General features: G+C 42.9%; 1 pseudogene; it reads right to left on the bottom strand.

Annotated features, from left to right (window-relative positions):
* Positions 1-2,903: 2,903 nt before the first annotated feature.
* LOC126237784 (5S ribosomal RNA) lies at positions 2,904-3,021 on the bottom strand (annotated as a pseudogene).
* Between the last annotated feature and the right edge of the window lie 18,796 nt (positions 3,022-21,817).

Raw genomic sequence — 21,817 nt, 5'->3', positions numbered from 1 at the left:
GAAAATACGCTAGGCAATCAGTACGTGAGTTTCAGAGCTATATTTTTAGGAAAATAAAAACTTGGCAACAATACACCTTCTCAATCTACTTTTATATGGCCATTGTTGTAACTAAATCGTAGAAAATACATGCAAGTGCATTGTTGGAACAAATTCACAGATAGTGCGTTTTGTTGAACATAGTCGTGGTTTTATATTTTATTCATAATGGATGATGATACACGCTACAAAAGGGACTACAGGCTCCAGCAGGGTTTAACACATACAGGCCACTAAGAGTTACAGAGTTAACTGAATCAATTTTTGAAAATGTGAATGAGTGTGATGCTGTTGTAGATGTGATAAAGGAATGTACACATGTCGTAGACGAGGTAGATGTAAATGAATGTGAAGACGATGAATAATGGTATTCAGGAAACTAGGGAACATAATCTTGTATCTAGAATGGATAGATTTATACATTGAGGCGCCAAAAAAACTGGTATAGGCATGCGTATTCAAATACAGAGATATGTAAACAGGCAGAACACAGCGCTGCGTTCAGCAACGTCTATACAAGCCAAGTGTCTGGCGCATTGTTAGGTCGGTTACTGCTGCCAGGATGGCAGGTTACCAAGTTTTAAGTGAATCTGAACGTTGTGTTATACTCGGCGCACGAGCGATGGGACGCAGCATCTCCGAGGCAGCGATGACGTGGGGATTTTCCCGTACGATCATTTCACGAGTGTACCATGAACGTCAGGAATCAGGTAAAACATCAAATCTCTGACATCACTGCGGCAGGAAAAAAATCCTGCATGAACGGGACCATCGACAACTGAACAGATTCGTTCAACTTGGTAGAAGTTCAACCCTTCGCAAAATGCTGCAGATTTCAATGCTGGGCCATCAACAAGTGTCAGTGTGCAAACCATTCAACAAAACATCATCGGTAAGGGCTTTCGGAGCCGAAGGCCCAATCGTGTACCCTTGATGACTACACCACACAAAGCTTTAAGCCTCCCGGCCTCATCAACAGCGACATTGGACTGTTGATGACTAGAAACATGTTGCGTGGTTGGACGAGTCTCGTTTCAAATTGCTTCAAGCAGATGGACATGCACGAGTGTGGGGACAAGCTCATAAATCCATGGACCCCGCGTGTCAGCAGGGGAATGTTCAAGCTGGTGGAGGCTCTGTAATGTTATGGGGCGTATGCAGTTGGAGTGATATGGCATCCCTGATACGTCTAGATACGACTCTGACAGATGACACGTACGTAAGTATCCTGTCTGATCACATGCATCCATTCATGTCCATTTTGCATTCCGACGGAGTTGGGGAATTCCATCGGCAAAATGCGATACCCCACACGTCCAGAATTGCTACAGAGTGGCTCCAGGAATATGAGTTTAAACACTTCCGCTGGCCATCGAATTCCCCAGACATGAACATTATTGAGCATATCTGGGATGCCTTGCAACGTAGTGTTCAGAAGAGATCTCCACCCTCTCGTACTCTTACGGATTTATGGACAGTCCAGTAGGATTCGTGGTGTCAGTTTCCTCCAGCACTAATTCAGACATTAGACGAGTCCATGCCACGTCGTGTTGCGACACTTCTGCGGGCTCGGGAGGGCCCTACACGATAACAGGCAGGTTTATCAGCTTCTTCAGTATATATATGACGCAATACTAATCGATGCGCGCAAGCGGGCGTCGTGGAATATAATACATGAAACTGTGCATATTCTGTATCACCTTCGACGGCAATTAAAAATAATGGTATATTGTCTCAGATTTCTTATCACCAATCACAGGCAGAGTGTAATACTCATGCATACCAGGAATTCTGCAGAAGACAGCAGAATTCTACACCCATATCTTCAACGCCGGATTGAACTTGACTCTACATAACTGAAGGCATTCTTTGGGCTACTAATAATAGCTGCTTTACACAAGACCCATTACAAACCTTTGAGTGAATTTTGGCCAGAACAGTCAATATGAGCTTTTCAAGATTTCATGATATTCTCATGTGCCTCCAATCCGATGATAAACTTACAAGAGAAGAAACAAAAGTCATTTCTGGAACAAAATCTGAAAATGTACGGGCTTTGTTTGAAATTTTCGTCCTTCTTATATCCCTGGGCCTTATGTTATAGTTGATTAGCACTTGCGTACGTTTATGGGACAGTGTCCATTCAAGGTGTGCATTCCTTCAAAATATGAAAGGTACAGAATGAAAGTGTGTGCTGTTGTAGATTGTGAGACCAATTATATCATAAATGCACAACTGTATACAGGGAAATCTGCTGGAGCGAGGGAAATAAATAAACGGAAACGAGTGGTACATAATTTAGTAGAGAAAGTGGTAGATACATTACCACTGACAATTTTTTTTGCCACTTTTCAAACATAATTATAGCATAGAACAACAATGTGGATGGGTCTCATAATATGTCATTATTATTTTTGTGGAAATATTTTATATTTATCGGCATATAGTTGCTAGAATGATTTTGGGGTCGAAAATGATCCCATACATGTCATATGTTTTTCCAGAGCTGGTACTATGCGAGGATTACTTTACGCATACTGAGGGGCTAGTTCCGTTCACCATTCAGGTCTTATACTAATAGCCTAGAATTACAGAACCCACGCAACGTATTTGCGTGTGGCCACGCTACTTGTAGCTTCCTTAAGGAACCAGAAACTCCTCCCGAACAGGTCATGAAGGCCCAAAGGTTACCGACCGGCCGCCTAGTCATCCTCAGCCCACAGGCGTCACTGGATGCGGGTATGGAGGGGCATGTGGTCAGCACACCGCTCTCCCGGCCGTATGTCAGTTTACGAGACCGGAACCTCTACTTCTCAATCAAATAGCTCCTCAGTTTGCATCACTAGGGCTGAGTGCACCCCGCTTGCCAACAGCGCTCGGCAGACCGTATGGTCACCCATCCAAGTGCTAGCCCAGCCCAACAGCGCTTAACGTCGGTGATCTGACGGGAACCGGTGTTACCACTGCGACAAGGCCGTTCGCAAGGACCCAGAAAGCTGGTTCTTTAATACGGGTAACCAAATCAACAACCGTAAGAACTGCTGCAACTGCTATTCGCACTAGCCATCACTGAGGACTTTAACTTTTGGTACACCCATAGGGTAGCCCCTTCACAATAAAAGCCAGCACAATGATATGCTTACATATGTCTTGACAAATTTCAGCCACATACAAGCAAAGCTGAGTTCAATGTTCAGACATGAACAAAATAGGTTAAATCACTCATCGTTCACCAAATGGAATAGCGCCGGCAAGTCGCATCGGTAGCCCACTTGGGCGAATTGAACCAAGGCCGCTAGCACAGGAGCAACATGGAATCGACTGTTTCGTAGCAAGGTTAGCGAAACAATTCCAGAGCACGGGGATGCTCAGGCAACGATGTCGTGTGATAGTAAGTAATACATAACCTAAGTAATACATAACGTTATCTGTGACGCCTGTGCTCGATGAGAATCACACCTTTAACCACAGCCATTTTAGTCTGTAGCTATGCCGTTGTCTGAGTAGGGCAAAGATTTATGTACATCATCAATTCTCATAGTTGTAACGTCATTAGCAACCCCATGGTTCACAACAAGACCATACCACTTTGTAGCAGGAGGATACAGCCACACAAAGCAAACAGCAAATAAGCAGATGCCCAAAGGAACTGCCCAATGTAGAAACCTCCTCAATACAAATTTAGGAGAAAAGATAATGCTGCATGAACCTGAGCCAGTATAAACCCTGCAACCAAAGCATCGACTCTTGTCGTGTTCCCTAAACGCAGGAATACTACAGCCTATGAAACATCCGAACTGGAAATGCTTACTGGTCCAACGAAGCCGCCTCTGGCATTCTCTACCACCAGACTGTGGCTGTTCTGCAGAAGCTTCACACCCTTTCACACCACGAGACGGAGAGAGAGACTACGTCGGCCGAGCGCGGCATCGCACTCCATAAACATGGCGATTCAGAAGTGCCGGACGGATGAACACCTTGCACACTCTCTTGCCAGACCTGTAGAAAACAGAATTGTGATGTTCCTGCATGAAGAAAATTTTATTAAGATTGGTTAAACGTAATGTTTTTGAAGAATACATGTTCAGTGTCTTTGAAGAAACCCTTCACATTCATTCGAAAGACATTAACCGATAGTGCAATATCTAGAAGAGAAAAGTCCTAAAAATTAATCATCAACAAATGGAACATCGCCTGATCTCTGTCAGATCCTCACCCCCCGCCTCCCCCTCCTGCTTTGACAAGGCTGTTGGCAGAACGAGTGTGATGTCGTATGCAGGAAGTCTTCGGCCACCACTGCTGGTATTGATGATAATGACGATTTATGGCAGAGGGCGCTAAACAGCAAGGTCATCAGCGCCTTTGCATTAATGATATACCGACGAAGATTGTGAAAATCTATGGAAAAAGAACAATAGACTGGGAAACTACGTTTCATCCCACTACAGGAATCGTAAAGCGTCCCCAAGCATGTGAACTTCAGAAAAGTCCGTAATAAAAACCCAGTGAGACATAGTGGTTCAAATGGCTCTGAGCACTGTGGGACTTAACTTCTAAGGTCATCAGTCCCCTAGAACTTAGAACAACTTAAACCTAACTAACCTAAGGACATCACACACATCCATGCCCGAGGCAGGATTCGAACCTGCGGCCGTAGTGGTCGCGCGGTTCCAGACTGTAGCGCCTAGAACCGCTCGGCCGCCCCGGCCGGCGAGACATAGTGGAATAACTAAATAAAATCATGGATAAAATACCTGTAAAGATGCTGTTAAAATGGATACATAACCTTGGCTGGATGGCGACTTAGAAATAATACGTGACCCAGCCACTCTGTGATACGTTAAGATCTCACACCCAGTATGTTGGGAAGAATTCCGGATACCACAAAAAATCTTAAGACAAGAACAACACGCACCTCGTTATCAGTTAAAATGGAGGAATGGTCCTGTGGGAAACCCAAGTCGTCATATAAAACCCACTCAGTTAAAATATGTTGTACCGACAGCTCTGTCCCGCGTCTATGACATAGTGGGGGCTCCTCCCGACGTAAGAGGAAGCCATGTGTCAATAGGCAATGTCCCACTCTAAGTCGTGTAAGGGCTACTTTTTCAGCTCGTCGCGAGCGGAAGGAGGTAATCCAGGTTCGCACTGAAGTCTGTATGGAACGTAGTTTATTCTTCCTCGCTTCCAGCCACTGATACTCCCACAAACATGTGGCCTTCCTGGTTACAAATGAAGAGAAAGCCCGCAGAGACTGAACAGTGAGCACGAGGAGGAAGGGAGCAAGCCTCCTTGGCAGCCGCATCAGCGAGTTGGTTTCCCTGAATCCCTATGTGCCCTGGAAACCAGCAAAAATGATTTCCTTGCTTTGCCTTTGCAAGAGAGGTAGAGCGTCCTGCACCTGTTGCACCAGTCGATATGCTGCGTACATCTGTCCAATAGCGAGAAGGGCATTTTGAGAATCGAAGCAGATGACACATTTTTTAATCACGACCCAGTTTATTTGCTCCATTGTCCTCAGGACAGCAAACAGTTTCTCAAAATAATCTGAAAACTGCTCTGGGAGCCCTATCCTGAAGACAATGTCGGGGAACACAGCAGAAGAACCTAAAAAAAAATCTTCCTGCTTAGAACCATCCGCGTAGACAGTAATAAAGTCTGTGTGGCTATGTAAAATCTAATTAAATTTAACTTTGAAAACATAGTCTGGGGAACAACGCTTCTTGTAAGCAGTCAGTTCTAAAAGCTAAGTGGACCTTGGTAGTAGCCAGGGGGATGCCCTCCTCCACCCCTGGCTTTGGACTTGAATGCCCCTCATCTGTAATAACTCAAGGCTCTCCCTTGCACGGATCCCAAATGGCCGTGTTGTTTGTGGCCGATGAACGAACAGTCGTTCCAGTGGCTTCTGGACAATGTAGCTGGATGCTGGCGATGCAGGAATGGACAATCCCCTATATGCTTGGCGTACCTCGAAAAGAAGACATAGAATACACAGCGGAGGCTCACCAGCCTCAGCAGACAAACTAACAACGGGGCTCGTGCGATAGGCCCCTGTTGACAGCCTAATACCCTTGTGGTGAACTGCATCCAGCAGTTTAAGGTACGAAAGCCTTGCTGGCCCATAAATCTCACATCTCTATTCAAGCCGGGATCGCACAAAGGCCTTATAAAGTTGGCGCACACGTGCAAAGTAGAAGCAGTGACTGGTTTAGACTACTAGTCAAAGTTGCTACCCTCAGACCAACATATGCGAACATCTAACAAAGGCTCAAATTTTTAAGTACATCACCTTTTAAGACGAATTTTATTGAAGCTGACTGTCTATAAATGCTTATAGAGAAACTATTGGTGTTTCATTACTGCTAATGTATGCATCCATAATTGTTAAACTGTGTCTACAGGTCATTTAGCGTCATATGTTTTCAGCTAGAAAAGTGGTCGGTTACCATTATGTCACACAATGTGACGTAGGAATGCTTGGAGACTGATCGGTGTGTTTTAAGACCGATAAAGCGACTGCTGAAAACAAATTATATTTTGTGAAAATACGTACAAAAGCATCAGCGGTTTTATGTTTTTCCCATGTCTTCTTTTATCCGGGTTATTCACGCCTCTTGTAAGCAATTACCTCCTTACTAATATCTAGGTACGACTGTCAGATTATAAGCAATTAAATCTGTCACAGTACGATCTGATCGTTTCATCAGAGGGGATTCCTTTTCACCTACAACACTCAATACAGTATTTGCAAGATATCGAAATACGTATTCATCCGATACAAAGTACTGCACACAATTAACAGTAAGCCATCGGCGAGGTAGTGCTGAAAAGTTTCTGGCTTTGACCCCTTCCTACTGAAACGGAGAAATGCATTTGGCATCCAATGAAACTTGCTATACGGTTATGTAAGTTTGCAAAAATCTGGTGTTTCTTATTCTTATAACAATTTTTAATCGGGTAGAAGGTGAAATGAGCAAGGCTCAAATAAGTTTCAGCGGTGTCATGAAGCATTTCCCTGTCCGGGGAAAGTCTGTAAAGGACATCCAGAATGAGATGTTTAAACCACTATGGGAGCAGTGTCCTTCCTAGGACACATTCAAAACCTACTAGCCTCGTTTCAAAACTATAGAGCCCTCCGTTGACCATAAACCCCACAGTGGACAGCCCAAAACACCAAGAGATCCGACGACGGGTGATCCTGTCCATCAATTGATTCTGAATGATCGGCGAATATTCGACGAAAAGATATCAGAGGTACTGCGCAGGTCCTCGTAGCCTCAATTATTAACAATATCCTACACTGGAGGAAGATTTCAACGAAATGGGTGCCGAAATGGTTGAACACTGCGTAGATGAGAAGGCATGTCCTGAACAATTTAGAGCTGTTTTGACACATTTCGATGCTATTAAGGACTTTTTGTCTAGGTTATTGGTTGCGAATGAAACAAGGGTCAAAGTTTATGTTCTGCACACCGACGAACGGTCAAAGAAAAGATACCACAGAGGATCCTCATGAACATTAAGTCTCGCATCCAGAAAAAGACATGACACCCGTTTTCTGGGATACAGCAGGTATTGTGATGGCACACTACCTACGTCAGTGCTTTAGTATAATGTGAGACTATTACACTAACTTCCTCGAGCAGCTGAACGAGGAATTTAAAACAAAGTGCCTTGGATAATTAACCAAAGGGATCCTTTTGTTGCAGCACAGTGCAACAACTTCTTACACGTCCCACATTATGGCCACCAAACTGAAGGCCAACGTTTCCAATTGGTCTATTATTCCTCTGTTTACCTGACCTGGTCGCTCCGGACTACCATCTGTTTCCTGACTTCAAGAAACACCTGAACCACCGTCATTTTGACGACAATGAAAACGGCAAACATGCTATTGAAAGCTAGGTTGGTCGCCTACCACACGATTTCTTTTTAAATTGATTAGATAATAATCTGCAAAAACGAAATAAGAGTTGTGTCAGTTTGGGGGTGGTGAGAGGCAAGACGAGGAGGGTGGGGAGATATGTTGAAAACGTGTGATGCAAAACTGTCCTATTTCTGCACAGGCCAGGAAGTTTTCAGAATTCCCCCATGCATAAGGACTAGCGAGTCAGTCTTACCACTTTCCTTCTTCTTCCTCCTCCTTTTCTTCTTCTTCTTCTTCTTCTTCTTCTTTTTCTTCTTCTTGCTATTTTTTTTAACAAGTTTGTTTGTGTGGCCATTATTCGAAGCAAGCACAGAACTATTCGCTTTGTAAATAAAAACCGCCTTTCCTTGCTGCAACGTATTTCATTTCTTCCAAAAACGTTTCGCCTTTTACTTTAAGTAAGGCTGAATCGCGTCTGTAAGAAATAAAATATGTTGCAGCAAGAAAATGTGAAAACAGTTACGAAACAGTTCTGTTTTTCATTTGAAGCTCAGCTGTGGAAGGAAGATGACATCAGATTTCGAAATCGTTAGCAGTCATGAGAGTAATTATCAGGAAGCAAACTGTGAGAAAACACAAGAGTGTATACTTTGTGGAAGAAAAGGCATCAGAAGCTGCTGAACATTACTTGTAGAGCACACAACATGCGGTCTGTGGGCGACATTTCGTAACAACCAGAAAATAGCCTTGGCACAACACTTGCCTTGCGTGTTTCCTGCAAGTGAACGGACTTCAAAATGTATGCAAGAAGCAGCTAGAAGCGCGACAAGCAGTATTCTAATAGAGCCGCCAAACTTGTACCACAGACGTTGTCTGCCAGCGAAACAGATAATTATAGAACTGAGTGAAAAAGCTCGCATCGTCACGCAAGCATTCCCATTATAGTGGTCTACAGCGTGCAGCTCAAATAGCTTCTCCCGAATTGGAAATCGGAGCCATACCACTTCATCGCCCCCGCTTGCTAAGATAATAATAGTGCATTGTAATAGTAGGCCAGATATTTTCGTTAGTACGATTTATGGAAGGAAGCAGCAATGTAAGTACTTTTTTTAAAGAGCTGCGGCATCATGAATGAAATATAGGGTGTGTGGTATCAGTCAATAGACTTTAAACCAGAAAATATGAAGCTTCCGATTCGATGGGCACAAATGATCAGTGCCTCGAACGTAGCAAGAATTTACAGGTACGTTACTCGTACTAAGCGACTATCCCACGTCCCCAAGGGATAAGAAAAATCTGATTTTCAATACTTCGCGTAATTATTGACCGAATTTAAAAATTTAAAATGCTGTCATAATCTACTCATTTAAAGGTATAATCTTCTGTTAAAAGTTTAACACAGTAATACTAGGATTACGGTTAGAAGCCGTGTGTTGCCCTTGAGGAGGTGTGTCCCACATCTTAGCTTACCTGAGTCACTTTGGAAGAAGACGAGTATTTTTGAGTCGCACAAAACATGACTAAACACTATCAATAACCGCTGAACAGAAAGGGAGAGAGCATCGTGTGGCCGGAGTTTCAAATCTGAAGTATTCACTTTATCATAACTTTACATAAACACACTTTTAACGGATTTTTTTCCGATCGCGTGCCCCACTGAAACTTGCTTTGGATCGCATACGGACTAGGCTACGGGTTGGATACCCCTGGTATTGAGACAGTGTTAACTGACGGCGAGCAAATACCCGGACTTTATTGACCCAGTATTTGAAAATGAGAGCACTTCGCGACTTCCAGCTAACGCTACACATAGTTTCAAACCTGCACGAATGTTTTTCTCGTCCCCCCCCCCCCCCGCTCTCTAGCCCCCCCCCCCTCCCGGTCACCCTCTCTCCCCGCAAAAAGATGAGATAAAAAATTATCGCTTACTACGTACTCGTTATTCATGTAGTAAAACTTCAGCATAGCGCATGACATTTCAATTAATTACTGCTTTACTCCCGACTTTATTCACAATCAGTTACAGCCAGTACCCACATAGACCACTGAATGTAGCTGCATAATTATATCATTGCACCGAACGTAGTTCAGGATATGTGACGTTTTAGATATCGAGATGCGTTTTTGCTTAAAATGGAATGAAAATTACCGAGACTATATTCATCCAGTGTATCATAATGAGAGCACTTAACCGCCTTCCAACAAATTTTAAGCACAGTTTCAAACCTTTTTAAAACTTTTTCTCGGTTATGCTTAGCGTCAAATATTTAACTCACTAACTCATTTGTAAAGTAATCAGACGTTTGAAGCTGTTTTATATATGGGCATTCGATTCTTTAAAGAACTGGGGATTTAGTGGTTATATCTATTCTCTTACTACGTTCTAAAGTGCCGGGACTCGAGGTGAATAATATCTTATCCCAAGTTCAGCTTTCTCCATCGGTTCCTGCAACGAATTATAGCTGCATGGGGCATACTTCACGTGAGATTTTCACATCTTCAACTAGCTTTGCCAAATTTAGTATAATGAAATTCATCATTCTATTTTAATTGTATTTCTTAAGCTAAATTTGTCATAAATATCTGTACTGCACCGTTGGCGATCGTATGATGAGATTTTTCATTTTCCTATTCCGTACAAGTAGATCAGCTTACCTTGACGTCCTTCAGTATACTGTACCAATCCCAACGGAAAATGAGCCCGTTAATATGCCAAGGAAATCGAGGTTCGAGCATAATGCTGCCCTTGCACCATGTGGCGCACTGAGTAAGACACTTGATGTTTACTTGGGAGAACGAGGATTCATATCCCTGTCCCGCTAATTAGATTTAGGTTTACTGGGCTTTTCTTAAAGAGCTTTAGGCAAATATTCCGGGATAGTTCTTGTGAAAAGAATTAGGATGACCACTTAACATCCCGTCGACGACAAGTTCATTCGATACGCACCAATATCTCGGACTGGACAATTATGGAATCCGATATTAGCCGGGACATTTTAAAGGAACCATCCGAGAATTTGCTCTAACTGATTTAAATACGCCCGGAATTAATAGGATCCCAGTTCCTCCAATTCTAGTGTAATGTACTAACCATTACACAAATTCTCTTAGTAAACAAATACGGCAAAAGCTGAGTGTAGAACCATGTGAACAGTAGCATAATGTGACAATGCGAACACGCCACTTAGTAAGCAAGAAATGTCTTACTAATTCGCAACTGGAAAGAGAGAAAATAAACTGTTGGTTAACGGTTGTCCTAACACGTTCATTTAACGAAAGTTCAACAACCACTGTCGCTTTTTTGACATACCCGTAGAGGCAGCCGAAATTTCTTTACGCAACGGAAAACCGGTTGTAACTTGATTCACTCGCAGGGCAGTGAAAGAATTGTCTCGGGCGCATTAGTTGCTCGATTATATTTCCTCTCTTCATTTCTGGGCGTACAAGTACTCTGTGAAGACAACATGAGTCTTGTTTACGCTATGTGATCAAAAATATCCGGACAGGCTATGTAATGCGGAACTGACGACCAGATGCCACGAGAAGCGGACCTGCCAGTATAAAAGTAGGCAGAAGGTATTGTGTTATCAGTAGAGAAGCGGTGACAGCAGAGTGGCTCGGCCAGGAGAGCTCAGTGACTTAGAAAGCAGATTAGTCATTGGATGTCACCTGAGTAACAAATCCATCAAGGATACTACACCTCTTCTATAACTGCCCAGGTCAACTTTTCGTGGTGTGATTGTTAAATAGAAATGCGAAAGAGCAACCACAGCTAAATCGAGACCAGGCAGACCTCATCTACTGACAGACGTGGATCGTTGAGCATTTAGGAGTGTGGTTGCAAAAAGGCGCTTGAAATCGGCGAAAGCAATCACTCTTAAGTTCCAAAGTGCTACCAGCAGTCCGGCCAGCACAGTGATGTGGGTAGGAAGTTAAAAATAATGGGGTACTATGGGCTACTAGCCCCTGATAATCTACTCGTTTCTGTAGTTAATGTTAAGCGACGCATGAGGTTGTGTAATGAACAACACTACTGGACAGGGGATGACTGGAAACGACAGATTTGGACTAATCACAGCAACCCAATGTTAGGGTCTGGATTTGGAGAATGCCTGGTAGACTTTACTTGCCATCAGGTGTAGTGCCAATGGTAAAGAACGGAGAAGGTGGTGTTATCGTGAGGTGAGGGGGGGGGGGGGGGGAGGGGAGGTTCGCGGTTATAGTGTGTTTCCCTTATTGTGCTTAATGTACAAGGATTTTACAGCGTTGTGTACTGCGTAGAGTACAGAAACAGTTCGGAGACGATGATTGTTTGTATCAACATTAAAAATCACCCTGTTACAAAGCAGTATCTGTGAGACAATGGTCTGTGGACAATACATTCCTGAAATGGACTGGCTTCACAGAGTCCCAACATTAACCCAATGGAATACTTTTGAGATGTGTTCCACGTCGACTTCGAGCCAGACTCCCACTGCGGGGCGGCGGGTAAAAGTTAATCATTTGTTTGTTCGCCTTCTTATTCACGCCTAGCAATTAATTTTGTGGTCAGCCAGAAAGTGAAGGGAAACATATTGACCTTAGTTTCCATCTACATCTACATCTACATTTATACTCTGCAAGCCACCCAACGGTGTGTGGCGGAGGGCACTTTACGTGCCACTGTCATTACCTCCCTTTCCTGTTCCAGTCGCGTATGGTTCGCGGGAAGAACGACTGTCTGAAAGCCTCCGTGCGCGCTCCAATCTCTCTAATTTTACATTCGTGATCTCCTCGGGAGGTATAAGTAGGGGGAAGCAATATATTCGATACCTCATCCAGAAACGCACCCTCTCGAAACCTGGCGAGCAAGCTACACCGCGATGCAGAGCGCCTCTCTTGCAGAGTCTGCCACTTGAGTTTAATAAACATCTCCGTAACGCTATCACGGTTACCAAATAACCCTGTGACGAAACGCGCCGCTCTTCTTTGGATCTTCTCTATCTCCTCCGTCAACCCGATCTGGTACGGATCCCACACTGATGAGCAATGCTCATGTATAGGTCGAACGAGTGTTTTGTAAGCCACCTCCTTTGTTGATGGACTACATTTTCTAAGCACTCTCCCAATGAATCTCAACCTGGTACCCGCCTTACCAACAATTAATTTTATATGATCATTCCACTTCACATCGTTCCGCATGCATACTCCCAGATATTTTACAGAAGTAACTGCTACCAGTGTTTTTTCCGCTATCATATAATCATACAATAAAGGATCCTTCTTTCTATGTATTCGCAATACATTACATTTGTCTATGTTAAGGGACAGTTGCCACTCCCTGCACCAAGTGCCTATCCGCTGCAGATCTTCCTGCATTTCGCTACAATTTGCTAATGCTGCAACTTCTCTGTATACTACAGCATCATCCGCGAAAAGCCGCATGGAACTTCCGACACTACCTACTAGGTCATTATTTATATATATTGTGAAAAGCAATGGTCCCATAACACTCCACTGTGGCACGCCAGAGGTTACTTTAACGTCTGTAGACGTCTCTCCATTGATAACAACACGCTGTGTTCTGTTTGCTAAAAACTCTTCAATCCAGCCACACAGCTGGTCTGATATTCCGTAGGCTCTTACTTTGTTTATCAGGCGATAGTGCGGAACTGTATCGAACGCCTTCCGGAAGTCAAGAAAAATAGCATCTACCTGGGAGCCTGTATCTAATATTTTCTGGGTCTCATGAACAAATAAAGCGAGTTGAGTCTCACACGATCGCTGTTTCCGGAATCCATGTTGATTCCTACATAGTAGATTCTGGGTTTCCAAAAACGACATGATACTCGAGCAAAAAACATGTTCTAAAATTCTACAACAGATCGACGTCAGAGATATAGGTCTATAGTTTTGCGCATCTGCTCGACGACCCTTCTTGAAGACTGGGACTCCCTGTGCTCTTTTCAAATCATTTGGAACCCTCCGTTCCTCTAGAGACTTGCGGTACACGGCTGTTAGAAGGGGGGCAAGTTCTATTCCAGTTGCTTTTCTATTCCTTGGACACTTATTTCGATGTCAGCCATTTTTTCGTTTGTGCGAGGATTTAGAGAAGGAACTGCAGTGCGGTCTTCCTCTGTGAAACAGCTTTGGAAAAAGGTGTTTAGTATTTCAGCTTTAAGCGTGTCATCCTCTGTTTCAATGCCATCATCATCCCGGAGTGTCTGGATATGCTGTTTCGAGCTACTTACTGATTTAACGTAAGACCAGAACTTCCTAGGATTTTCTGTCAAGTCGGTACATAGAATTTTACTTTCGAATTCACTGAACGCTTCACGCATAGCCCTCCTTACGCTAACTTTGACATCGTTTAGCTTCTGTTTGTCTGAGAGGTTTTGGGTGCGTTTAAACTTGGAGTGAAGCTCTCTTTGCTTTCGCAGTAGTTTCCTAACTTTGTTGTTGTACCACGGTGGGTTTTTCCCGTCCCTCACAGTTTTACTCGGCACGTACCTGTCTAAAACGCATTTTACGATTGCCTTGAACTTTTTCCATAAACACTCAACATTGTCAGTGTCGGAACAGAAATTTCAGTTTTGATCTGTTAGGTAGTCTGAAATCTGCCTTCTATTACTCTTGCTAAACAGATAAACCTTCCTCCCTTTCTTTGTATTCCTATTAACTTCCATATTCAGGGATGCTGCAACGGCCTTATGATCACTGATTCCCTGTTCTGCACATACAGAATCGAAAAGTTCGGGTCTGTTTGTTATCAGTAGGTCCAAGATGTTATTTCCACGAGTCGGTTCTCTGTTTAATTGCTCGGGGTAATTTTCGGATAGTGCACTCAGTATAATGTCACTCGATGCTCTGTCCCTACCACCCGTCCTAAACATCTGAGTGTCCCAGTCTATATCTGGTAAATTGAAATCTCCACCTAAGACTATAACATGCTGAGAAAATTTATTTGAAATGTATTCCAAATTTTCTCTCAGTTGTTCTGCCACTAATGCTGCTGAGTCGGGAGGTCGGTAAAAGGAGCCAATTATTGACCTAGCTCGGTTGTTGAGTGTAACCTCCACCCATAATAATTCACAGGAACTATCCACTTCTACTTCACTACAGGATAAACTAATACTAACAGCGACGAACACTCCACCACCGGTTGCATGCAATCTATCCTTTCTAAACACCGTCTGTACCTTTGTAAAAATTTCGGCAGAATTTATCTCTGGCTTCAGCCAGCTTTCTGTACCTATAACGATTTCAGCTTCGGTGCTTTCTATCAGCGCTTGAAGTTCCGGTACTTTACCAACGCAGCTTCGACAGTTGACAATTACAATACCGATTGCTGCTTGGTCCCCGCATGTCCTGAGTTTGCCCCGCACCCGTTGGGGCTGTTGCCCTTTCTGTACGTGCCCAAGGCCATCTAACCTAAAAAACCGCCCAGCCCACGCCACACAACCCCTGCTACCCGTGTAGCCGCTTGTTGCGTGTAGTGGACTCCTGACCTATCCAGCGGAACCCGAAACCCCACCACCCTATGGCGCAAGTCGAGGAATCTGCAGCCCACATGGTCGCAGAACCGTCTCAGCCTCTGATTCAGACCCTCCACTCGGCTCTGTACCAGAGGTCCGCAGTCAGTCCTGTCGACGATGCTGCAGATGGTGAGCTCTGCTTTCATCCCGCTAGCGAGACTGGCAGTCTTCACCAAATCAGATAGCCGCCGGAAGCCAGAGAGGATTTCCTCCGATCCATAGCGACACACATCATTGGTGCCGACATGAGCGACCACCTGCAGATGGGTGCACCCTGTACCTCTCATGGCATCCGGAAGGACCCTTTCCACATCTGGAATGACTCCCCCCGGTATGCACACGGAGTGCACATTGGTTTTCTTCCCCTCTCTTGCTGCCATTTCCAGTCTGCACGGCCACATTCAGGTCCAGTCCACTGAAATAAAAGTTTCTACTCTCCTATTTCTTTGCGGGATCAGGACTATGATTTTAAATAAAAGTTTAAAGTTCCAATCATAATTATATTGCGTAAGGTTTCTCACATACAACACTTGGAAATTCACTAATTTCAAATGAAAGCAAGTCTTAAATTCTAACAGCACATTTAGCAGTGCAGAGGCGACCTCTACGGTATGTTCCTACTAGATTGTCTTTCGCCCTGACTAAGATTACTCAATGAAAGTTTGCCATAAATGTTCAAAATTAATGGTCGCCATAAAAGTGGAAATAAAGTCAAACACTTGCCACGCGGAATTGTAATTCACACGGACGGTCCACTAACAGTTTCTTTGGCGAATTCTCAGCGATCCAGGACGGTGTACAGTCCTCGAGAGTTCACTATCCGTTTTTACCGCAAAATACGCGCTTTGACATAGTTCGGCTCTGATGTCATCCGAGGTAGAGCGCGTTTAACAAACGTGGATATTCCCGTGGCTGATAGTGAAGTGAACGTTCCTACTGCCTCTCAGGCTGTATTTATTAAGGTGCCGGAGCGGACGACTGAGGAAACATCTGTTGTCTACGGCTATCTGCATACTGCAGCAGCCTCCGAACGAGTGCTTTCTCGGGCACATAATCTTTAATAACATAGTCACAAATTACTTCAGAAAGCTCTTAATTTTCACTTGTATACACTTAAGCTGTTTGAAATCACAGAAAAATTTTCAGCTCGCTAGAGTGAAAACTTTGCCTTCTAGAATTTTTATAATGAAACTAACAGCAGATCGTTACCTCTGAACCATACCTTTACTAGAACTTATATCAGATGTTATTAATACTAAAACTCTTAAATTTGGTGTTATTCTATCATTTGGTATATTTTATCATTCACTTTAACCAAAATTCTCTATCGTTACAATTACAGGTACTTAATCTACTACGATTAGGTATACTTTAGTTACAAAATTGGTTTTTACTTAATTACTCAAAAACTATAAGAGGTAGGTTAACGTGGTCTCTCAGTTATTATTTTTGGGGTGAACTGAAGCATAAAACAAATTTTAATGTTTCTAAGTCCATTATTTAGCGTTTCTGATTTTTCCTAAAAACGTGGAATCCGGTGTTAATTTTTGTTTTATGGTTTTGGAAACCTGCACCACTTTCTTATGAGTTCTAGAGCACCTTCTGACCAAATTCTGCCTTTATAGCTTTATTATTTAGCGTCATTTATTCTTCTCTTAAAACGGCATTTTTACGTAAACTGTTAAGTCTAGAACATAAAGACTTGATGTTTGGACATTATTACAATGAACTAAACAAAGTTTTGAACATAAATTTTGATTTTTAATTTCATACTTAATTGTGGCGCAATACCTGCGCGCTACGTGCAGACGTTTTAAGGTGACGTGGCGCTACTAGCAGTGAACTGGTGTAAGTTCTCGTGTCTGTATCTCACATACGATACAGCGCTTGCTTTGCTTCACCACGTCCAACATCACGACATTCTCTGATTTCACCTCTTGAGAAAAAATGTGGTGCCATTTCCTTATTGAAAGCCAAACACGTGACTGAAAGTGTTCCAGCAGAGCCGTTGTAAACGTGAAACGCACCGTGTTAATGTCTACTAATAGGTGTTAGCATACTCTTCATCAGATAGTCTATATTGCTTTGAAACAGCAGGAAAGACACTCGGTAGCGACAGTGTGACAATGGTCACATCGTTCGCTACTTAATGGAACTGGTAATAAGTTACTGAGAGATGTGGGATAAACGAAAGAACGAAAGTTACTACATAACCTCTCGGACGTAGTTAGGTCATCAGAGATGAAGAGATAGGTCGTAAGGGGACAAGGATGATTGTTCACTAAGGCTGTGGGGAAGTAAACAGACAAATTATAAAAATAAAGAAGAGAGGAATCTTACAAAAAGTGGTTCTGAGCACTATGGGACTTAACATCTGTGGTCATCAGTCCCCTAGAACTTAGAACTACCTAAACCTAACTAACCTAAGGACATCACACACATCCATGCCCGAGGCAGGATTAGAACCTGCGACCGTAGCAATCGCGCGGTTCCGGACTGCGCGCCTAGAACCGCTAGACCACCGCGGCCGGCGGAATCTTACAGATTAACTTTTCATTCACTTGGAGGTCATTGGAGAACACCGCTACTCAAAGCATGCTGAGTGCCCTAACCACTGAGCCACCTGGATCTGTAATAGCTATAGCACTCTGCGTCTCTCTTTTATTTATTTACTTATATATTGAGGATATCCTTCCACAAGCGATGTCGTTGGTCCCATAGGATGAAATCGTCGCGTACTGCATCTAGAAGAGACGTGGAGTCTTGTTGACTTTCCTACGCAACTATACGACTGTTTCAGGCCTGTCCCATTTAGTATTTATAATGTCGTATTAATTACAAGTCAGGCGTGACATCGCATGGTGCTACAGCAAGAGCTGAAGCTTACTGTCACCGGGGTGTTTTTTGTTTCCTACAGCTCACCACGAAAGTGACAAGGCTCTCCTTTCTAAGCCCCTAGAGAGTGACTTAACCATTCAGAGCTACGGTTTTGTGTGCGGCCAGTCGCCCCCACCCCCCTGCTTAGCTCAAAACTAAATTTAACAAAACTTGTTTGCTCTGAACGTCTATTCCGTGAAACAACTCCCAATGCCATAATAACTATCGAACCTCAGCTTTGACAGTATAAAGCTCACCCCAGTCCTCCTGAGTATGCGTTTTAACTTTCGGAGATTTCGTGAAAGGAGCGTTGAAATCCAACCTAGTGCCATGGAAGAAGCTGGAGCCAGCTGCGGAACATGTTTTAGTAGTGTTAGTAACAAAGAAAGAGTTTCAGGAACACGGGTTTCCAATGTTTGTATTTTACAGTGTATGCATAATACTATGCAAACAACGTAAGAAACAGTCATTACGAACTTGTAATCCAGGCCACACCAGGGCAAAAACGACGACAGTAATATTGTCATTCCATATGCAGGAATCACAAGAGTAAGTGTACGAGAATGGGAGCGTGAACACCGTAACATACGGAGGTTTCGGTATGTCCATGAAGCGTGCACGGATAGTTAAACTCGTTAAGGAGATCGCTCGCATTAAGCGAGAACAACGGGTTCGAGTCTAGGTCCGGAACAGATTTTCATATGTTAATAATCATTTGTACTGCTGATGTTTATTACAGATGATGTAAAATCGCATTCTTCACTTTCAGGAGTGTTTGTGAGTGCGCAAGATTTTGTTATTGTTTGTATTACTGTAAAATGACTTTATGCAAAGGGCTTTACTTAATGAACATTGTTGACGATACGCCCATTGCATAGCTTGAACAATTTGAACAAAACCTTTATGTATTACCTTTATAAAAAAACTTTTACATTAACTAGACGTCGGCGTGGAATAGATACTACTACAATTATTTTACGAATGTCTGAGTTTCTACAATTTTCATCATTTGCCTTTAGCACTATGCAGAGCGCAATACCGGTGCAGCTAACCTTGAGCTACACACTGAACAATTTTGTTGTACTAGTTAACTTGTAATGTTAGCGTATTTGGGAGACAACATACAATCACAGACGAATAATCAAGCTAAAGTCATATGGCATGAGTAGCTGGGACAGAAAGCTTCAGCCACCTATGGGAAAGGTTGTTCCAATCCACCGCGCCCACAGGCACCTTTCCTTACGTGACAATTGTGTGTTTAACTGTAGCTAGTAAGTGATCGTTGAATGTGTGTGCGTGTGTGTGTGTGTGTGTGCGTGTGTGTGTAGTGTGGTTTTATGTTTGTGCCGGATGACGAAGAGACGAGAGAGGGCGAAACCCGTTGTCGCCACATAGCCCACTCCTCTAGAATAGCATCAAGGGAGCCGCCGAGCTTCAAGTTCCCATCCGACGGACGGATCACCGTCAACAGTGTGACATTCCCTCACATCAAGAGTCTCTGTTGAAAGGTTCGGAATTTAATCCAGGACATCGCCACAAATATGCAGTCACAGACTTTACGCCACATCCCCTGCCGTGACGGCAAAGGGAAAGTGCCAACAGAACGCGGCGTACCCAGGCGGTTACCCATCCAAGTACTGGCTGGGCCCTACGTAGATTAATTTCGGTGACCTGACGAGAATCGGTCTACTGGACGAAGCAAAGCGGTTGGCAGAAGAATGATAAAATAACTGTTTCAACAACAGTAACATTATCAAAATATGCTCTCATATTTATAGTCCGACTATCGTCACAAAAGCTTATGATATGGAAAAAAAATACCACTGAACAAAAATTTTACAAAACATAATACTGTCAGCTGCAGGTGACACAGCAATTTGTGTTACTAACTAAAAATTTTAGTGGTTTTATTCGCAATAGAATACAGTACCAACTAGGCAAACACTGTAGTTTATTTTGCATCGCTGGCTGGCGTGTTGCTAGTTCAAATGCGACCACCAACAATTATTTGTTATTTAGTATTTATTATTTTTGGAAGTTCTTGAAATATCTTACGTTTGTTTATTCTTTAATATTCGATATTTGTATAAAACCATCAATCTGAAATATTCGATATTTGTATAAATAGCTGCATTCTCTGTCTAGCAGGTCAGTTTTGTTCTGACTGTATGACTGTACGTTTGTAAGATTGCGATTACTTTATGTAATAATATATAAATGTCTCCCCTCTATCTTCCTTCTTACTTGCATCAGAAACAATAAATAATTTTTAGTAATAATAATAATAATTTTAATAATAATAATAATAAGGCTTCAGGTTAAGAACTATTTACTTTGATAGTAATCTACGGAACGTAATAGAGGACATTACCTAATGAATTAGATCCCTCTGTTTTGATATTAATCTACGGAACGTAATAGAGGACAGTATCTAATGAATTAGATTCCTCTGTTACAGTTCGTTGGCTTTCATTCAGTTTCACAAGCGAGCACATCGAAAATGACTCATGCGTGCGTAAGCGTGTGTGCAGTGGAGGGGATGCCAGCTAAGGTGTTGGCGCGCACGAAACAATAAGTTGCTAGTGGGCTGCCTTAGAGGCAGGGCACATAAATGAAGCATCACATAAATTTTCATTTTCGATTTAAAGTAGTACTTTCGGAGTACCAACGCGTTTCGGACACTTCTCCGAGAGTGAAACAGCATTTGAGTAGCGCCAGTTTATTCCGCAATTGTGGCGCGCAAGTGTTGTGTACGAGCAGGAAGTGACTTTGAGTGTGTGTGTGTGTGTGTGTGTGTGTGTGTGTGTGTGCAAGAATCTTCCAACTGTGACGACGGTAGGATCGCGTTCTCGTGTCGTTATGCCGTCTTACAATTATGGGTAAGTGATTCCGGTGCATAGCTTTGCACTTGTGAGAATTTCTGATGTTGTGTCTTCAAAGTTTAATCACGGAAATGGCTGACTAATAGCATATTTGAAGTGTTGGATCCTGATTATTTGTTCAGTGTTATTACGAGCAGACGAGCAATAGTTTACTTTAGTATCATTATGAAAGGATCCACGTGTCAGAGTAATTTTAATTACTGGCAGTGCAAGTCAAATTACATATTGTTCTCCGTGTTATTCCTATTTCAAATTTCAAAGTGCATGAGGTAGATTCTTAGTGTTCTAGAAACAGCTTTGTAGTGAGCACTTAATTCGTGGTAAAGATTATATATAACATCACTGACGAAGTATCATTAAAGGCGCGTGAGGCCGTACAGTCACCTGATACCACTGTCTTTCGTGTAATCTAGTTTTAAATAATAGTTACCAAACACAACTGTAACAGTTAATCCCTTCTAGTACTTTTATTTGGACGTCGGAGTCGAGCAGTGGTTCCAGACCAACGAAGGAAAGCTCAATAACTGGGACAAATTTTAGGCCAAACTTACAAAACGCTTGGCGACAACCAGTAGCAAGTCCTCTCAGCAGAAGAACGATTAAAGAACACGGCCCAACGTCATGGCAAAACGACACAG

This window comes from Schistocerca nitens, chromosome 2, assembly GCF_023898315.1.
Source record: "Schistocerca nitens isolate TAMUIC-IGC-003100 chromosome 2, iqSchNite1.1, whole genome shotgun sequence".
NCBI classification, from domain to species: Eukaryota; Metazoa; Arthropoda; class Insecta; order Orthoptera; family Acrididae; genus Schistocerca; species Schistocerca nitens.
This window is presented reverse-complemented; position numbering and strand designations above follow the sequence as displayed.